Source organism: Sturnus vulgaris, chromosome 12 (genome assembly GCF_052056855.1).
Source record: "Sturnus vulgaris isolate bStuVul1 chromosome 12, bStuVul1.hap1, whole genome shotgun sequence".
Classification (NCBI taxonomy): Eukaryota; Metazoa; Chordata; class Aves; order Passeriformes; family Sturnidae; genus Sturnus; species Sturnus vulgaris.
This window is the reverse complement of record NC_142254.1, coordinates 4,767,109-4,773,859: the sequence shown is the minus strand read 5'-3', so window position 1 is coordinate 4,773,859 and position 6,751 is coordinate 4,767,109.

The following is a 6,751-nucleotide window of genomic DNA, read 5'->3' as shown; positions in this document are numbered from 1 at the left end:
GATTATCAATTTTCCCAGTAAAGACCAGGCAGTGACAGAGGACATGATAAGAGCACTGATTTATTGCTCCCCTCTACAGCTCTCCCAATATATATCACAGCAAGCCTTTGCTAAAGGGACTAGCTCAGAGGCCTAAATAAACCCAGTGTTACAAAGTTAGGGCTTTGTCTACACACCACAGTTCAATTTCTTTAATTATATCGTAAACTGTATTGATAAAAATGTTCCTTTGCTGCTATAATACACTCTGAAATATTTAATATGCTCAGCTGGTCCGAGGCACCTTCACAGTGGTACAACTAAAAACATACCAAATGAAATATGGTATCACTGCATTTTGTAAGTGGTTCACACTAAATTAGGGTCTTGCAGAGAAGGCTTAAGAGCTAAAACAAACAGAGAAAAGAAATTCTCTTGCAGAAGAGACTGCAAGTAGATAAAAATTAATTTTTGATGTCCACGATGGAGTGACAGGTAGGAGACCAAGTACTAAAACACAGAGAAAATAACCTAATTGTTCCTTCCTAAACAATGGAGCATCATGTGCAAAGAATTCTCTTGGAAAGACAGACAAACCCACAAAAGCACTGGAAAGTTTTCATCTTGGTCTTTGAAAAGTGAAGAAATCACTGTGCTTTTTGAGCTCAGATTGAAGACAGTGATGGTCAGAGCTGTCTGAAATTCTGCTTCTTCCCAGAGCCAGACAAGAAAAGAGGACTGGCAGGATAAACTGTGGCCCCTGGAAGTGGCAAGAAAAAAAAAGTGTGTTGCCTTGTGTTTCAGCCTTCTGATTGTTGACAGATTCTTTGTACAGATTCTCACACTCTTTCTTATAAATAATAATTGTTGTGTATTCCTCTTTGGAGGAAGAGAAGATTAATGGACTTTTGATAGGACCTATGGGATCAAGAGGTATTATCCTCACTGGCCAATCCATGGTCATTGGTAAAGTTCTAGAAATAAACATGTAGTGTAAATAAAATAGTTCTTTTCCTGCTTAATTCCTCGAGTGTCTTTCCTTTTGTGCCATTAGGCCACAAAGTGGTAGGAAAAGATGGAATATGTAACATAACTCTGTTCTCTCACTGTAATTCAGCCAAACAGATCATGCACCATGCTTGAGAACTCAGACAAATTCCAGATGATGATAATGAATTTGAAATCCAGCCATGCAAAATCTTTTTTTCTTTTGTCAAATTTTTAATTAAAAGTACTTCATTTTAAGAAGATGGTTTATCAACATATTTCAGAAAAAAATGCAGTCAAAACTACAGGGCAAACAGACTGTCAGGAAACATAAGGTTGTATGTGCCAATCTGGACACAATCCTATTGTCATTGGAAAAAAGAAAATCCCAATTTCCCTCCAACATGAATATTTGGTATACATGGATTCTGGGGAAAAAGAATGGGACCAAACTCTGAGACTTCTGCCTTAATTATGATATTTTCTATACCAAAAATCAGAATAAAATTAGAACAGAAGCAGTGTTTGGTATCAAGGCTATTTACCAAAAACTTAATCACAGAAAACAGGGGCTCTAAAAAGGAGGAATTTAATTGATCCAAGTGTCCTGATTTGTACTGGATTAGGACCTAGAGGTATATAAACATCATAGATACTCCCTGATATGAGAAAGAGAGTACCTAAGTCAGCCTAAACAACGTTGTGACTTGGATATTCTTTCTGCCTGTGCTTTTGGATGAAGTGAGTGCAGTGTATGCACACCCAGCATGCAGAGACTGAGCTTCCTGAGGAAGGGATCCACTGTGCAGCCAGACCTGAAGAAGCAGGACCCATTAAAAGCATTACTGTCCTGTTTATTGGCCAAAGAATTGAAAAGTGCTGATATTCTCCTTTTCAGGGTGTTTCATTCATTGTAACAGGCTCAAACACTCCATGTTACTGACTAGCTTAACATCCTTTGACTTTCCAGCTGCACAGTGGTCCAGTTTCAAAAAGAATATTTTAGATTCTGTTGGTTAGCATCTCCAAGGTGTCTGCTGTTTTCTTCTCTCTTTTACTCCCTCCTTCCCCCATCTCCCTTCTGCAACATCTCCCTGATGCTCCTGAGTGCAAAACTGAGTCCTTAGACCTTGGAGCTACAACTTCAAAGAGCAGGAGAGCGGAGAAAAAGAGCACAGAACAGAAGCAGGATGAGAATTATACCCCACTCATCTTTTGCAGCTCATTTTCTGAGCTTTTTCTTGCCTTAGCTTCCTGAATGTTGGAAAAACATCAAACAGGCATCAAACCTTTATCTCCTGATACAGAATTTAAGCACCCGAACTTAGCTCTCAATTCTACTCCTAAATAGTAGGTCATCTACCCGAGGTCTTTTTATTTTTGGCACTTCTGGCACATCTCTGAGACTGGTGATGCCACACTTGCTCTAGAAGCAAAATACTCACAGGATTTTCTGCTCTCAAGTTTATTCCCAAACCACCGCTGTGTATTCCACCACTCACACTGAATTTAACTCTATTGTACTTTGAGCTAACACTCTAAGTTTTAGTGCCCCATCAGGACTTACTATCAATGAAATAAAAATCTTCAAGAAGAGTGGGCACAGCAGTCAGAATTACACAGAGGAAAGCATGCAGAGAGCATTGCTGTGTACAACCATCCAAGAACAGGGGATCATGGCCCTTGTCAAATAAGCAACAGCTCAGGTCAGGAGAGAAATCTCTGATAAAGCAATCTGAGGTTTTGGAAAGCTCAGTGTTGCTGGTACATGAAATGCTGCTTTCCCTTTCCATTCATCTCCAAATCAGTGTTACATGGCTCTCGACACAGGTATCGGAAGCAAAGTGGTTTTGTGAAGTGATCCTTTGGCCGAGAGCCAAAACCTCCTAAGTGCTATTCTTAGAAATGCATTATGGCAACCTGGGCTTTTAGGAAAATCACGAATCCCAACCACATCACTCTCCTTATTTGCAAAACTGGGAAATAAAAGGCACTTCCAGATTTTTGCAGAGGTCTTTGAAATCCATGCCTTGAGAGGTTTGTAAGAGCATTTGATAGTAATGATTACTATTGTTAGTTAGCTCATAGTACAACTGAGAACAGCCACTAGTTAATATTTAAAAGGCAACATGAATAGTGTTTATCTCCAGGGCATGAGTTAAAGGGTGTCTTTGACCTCCTGTCAGCACTTGTTACGGAGGAGAACATTTCAAACAATATGTGGCAGATAATAGTCGTGTCTTGGCCATTTTCCAGTATAAACACTTGTATTTAATTTCTTTAAAATTCACTGATTTATTATATTCTTCAGTACATGCTTTGTATTATTGTAGGGTGGTTTTGAAAAATACAATTGCTGTTCTTGATATCTCCTATTTACATTTGGTAGTGGTGTGGGGTCAAAATACGTTCTTGGTGCCCACACAGCTCCAGGAATATGCAGATGGAAAGCAATGGAGTTTCCTGGTTATAATCAGTCATGATTTGTTAAACTGAAATTGAATTCTATGGTCTTACAAACAAGCATAAAAGGGGGAAGGGAGCACAGACTGGAAGAGTGATCAACATCACTTTCTGAAGGGCAGGAGACTGCAGAGTGCCCTGAGCTCTATGGCCACAGCTCTACATGCAGGGTGAGCACCCCAGGAAGGGGAATGGGGGCTCGTCCTGGGGCTCCTCCTTTCATAGAAAAGAATTGTTAAGGTTGGAGAAGACCTCGAAGATCAAATCCAGCAATCAACCCAGGCCCACCATCACATTCCTCACTAAACCACGTCCTCAAGTGCCACATCTACTTAAGTTTTTGAAAACATGGTGATTCCATCACCTCCCTTGGCAGCTTGTTCCAAAGCTAGACAACCCTTCCATGAAGAATTTTTCCTAATATCCAATCTAAACCTTCCTTGGTACAACTTGTGGCCATTTCCTCCTCACCTGCCACCTGGCAGCAGATCCCAAATCCCCCCGGCTGTCCCCTCCTGTCAGGGAGTTGTGCAGAGCCACAAGGGCCCCCTGAGCCTCCTTTTCTCCAGGCTGAGCCCCTGCCCAGCCCCCTCAGCCCCTCCTGGGGCTCCATTCCCTTCCCCAGCTCTGTTCCCTTCCCTGGACACGCTCCAGTCCCTCCGGGGCTCTTGTGGCCACGAGGACCCCAGAGCTGGCCCCAGCCCTCGAGGTGCCTCGGCAGGGCCAGCACAGGGGACAATCACTGCCCTGGCCCTGCTGCCACCCCAGGTGCCATTGGCCTGTGGCACCCCTGGGCTGTGTCCAGCCCCTGTCCCCAGTTATTTGGGCACAGCCTCAGAACCTGCCTCATTACAGTGACCTGAACATTGCCAGGGACAACAGGCACCACCCGTGTGCATAACATTATGGAATGGCCCTTCTTAATAAAATAACTATTGTCTGATCATCTTTGAAAGCTCTGATTTTAGCAATAATATGACATGCTGCATTTAAAAGGGAATGTTCAGAGATAAGCAGGCTTTACCCACTCCTTCTCCCTCTGCAGTGGGGAGGGGGCAATGGAAGCAGGATGAGCTGTGCAGAAATGTGTTTTATCACCCAGGAAGCCATCAAGAAACTCTTCTGGAAGAGGAGACCATATGTGAACTACAGCAGTGTGATGTATGAGCCACGTTGCTGAAATCAACTCTTGGACTCCTCAGTGCCATTTGAAGGGACAAAACCATTATTTTCTTTAGCCATTGAAGCAAGGGAAACACACTAACTCAATTGCCAGCACAGCTACCAGAATGAAATTGTGCATTCCTTTTAGTATTCAAGACATTGCTCTATTGCCTTATTCATAGGAAATTCAGCATCTCTTTTGAAAAAAGCAAAACAACAACTTTGTCTCCATTTTAATTTGGAAGGAGTCCAAATTAAGCTATTACGAGAGATAAATGATATAATGAGAGCTGCATGCAATTTACTGTAAAAAAATGAACAAGCAGAATGACCTCTCAAATGTTTGCATTTTTCTTTTTTGAACTTACTGAAATTTTAATGTTCTAGGTAGCAAAGTCAAGTTTCATATTCAGCTTTCCTGTTAATGTCAACATGCACATGACAGGTTCCAACTAAGCAGAAAAATAGGACATTAGGATGCCAACCTAGCATTCCATTATTATCAAGAATAAATGAACTCAAGTTACACAGAGGTTCTATATTAACTGTTTCCAGAATACACTTCTATGTACAGTTCTGTCTCACAGGAATGTCTCTGTCTGGCAAATATTAGATGTTCTGGCAGCTCAAAAAAAAAGTCGGAGAGTCTTTGCTTTTTCAGAATAATAATTGTGATACTATAATTGTGAGCAAAAATATATTTGAGGCACTGGTGCAAACACTGAATCCTGGAACTACAATCCCAAACCTTTGGACGAGTAAAGTCCTCAAGCTCCCAGCAAAGGTCACTCTCAGTTTTGCAGCTTCAGGCTTTTAATCCCAAGTAAGCCAATCAGATTCATACTAAGTGATGAACATATTATGTTAATGAACATAATTATGCTAATGAACATTCCTTTAAGAAATCCTCAGTTTTGATTCATTACTCAGATAGTATCATCTGAGACCAATGGAAATATTTTGAAAGACTCAATTAACTCCTCTGAGGCAGTCCCAGGTCTCAGTAAATTAGCTTTCACCTTTCCTGTGGCTTCCCAGAGTTACACCTGCCTATGGTCATTGTTTCACTTGGAGTTCTCTGTCTTTTTCAGATTCTTAATTTTCTTTCTGACAGGGACTTCAGCCTTGACTGGAAAAAAAGAAACAAACCACAAGAACCCACCAAAAAACCAGAAAACCGAATAAACCAACGACCCACAGCAAAACCCTGCAATCATGTTTTATTTCTGAAGCCTTCTAAATTTCTTTGCAAGAACAAATATCTTGATTCAGTGATGGTGGCATTGGTCCTGCAGACTGTCCCAGAGGAATAGTCTCCTGAACAAGAAGGGGAAAGCACTAAAATAACAGGAAAGCTGCCAGAGTCTGCCTGCACTGGGCTGGAGTGGTGTGACTGCCTTGGGACTCACCCTGGACTGGCACTGTGCTGACCAGGGGATGCTGGATTCCATAGCAAAAGGATTACTGGCTACAGATATTGTCTATCAGACAGCTCCTGCCTCACATTCCTGATCCAACATGATCACATTCATTCCTAAGCTTCTGCCCACCCTCTGGTGCATTATTGCACACCCAGTATCATACACAAGATTTTAAAGGCTACATGCATTGAAATATTATTCCATTCACGTGCTGGTATTAATAGCAAAGTTTATATCAATGGATATAAAACATCATCTCTGCAGTAAATTCCAGGCCATGTCACTTCAGCTCAGAAGCTGTGGCAGTACAGGGTTGAAAAAGATACACCTAAGAGGGAGTTTTCTCCAGATGAAATAGAGGAATATGTCCTCTCATGGTTCTGTTTCCTTCAAAATAAATCTCTGCTGTAAGGTTTGGCTTCTTTACTCTCTGTAATCAGCACTGCCCCACCAGTGGGCTTTTAATATGCTTTATTAGCTTAATATGCCAGAACATTTTTATGTAGGAACATTTGTGTGAGCTGCAGTGAGAGCAGAGCTCTGCAGCCTTGGTCCCCAGATTTAGGGGTGCACACATGTCATCTGATGGCATGGGAATCACAGAATCACTGGACAATTAAAGCTGGAAAAGACCTCCAAGACCAACAAATCCCACCTTTCACTAAACACCATCACAAAGTGCCAAGTCCACTCATTTCTTAAGCATCTCTGGGGGTGATGACTACACTGCTTTCCTG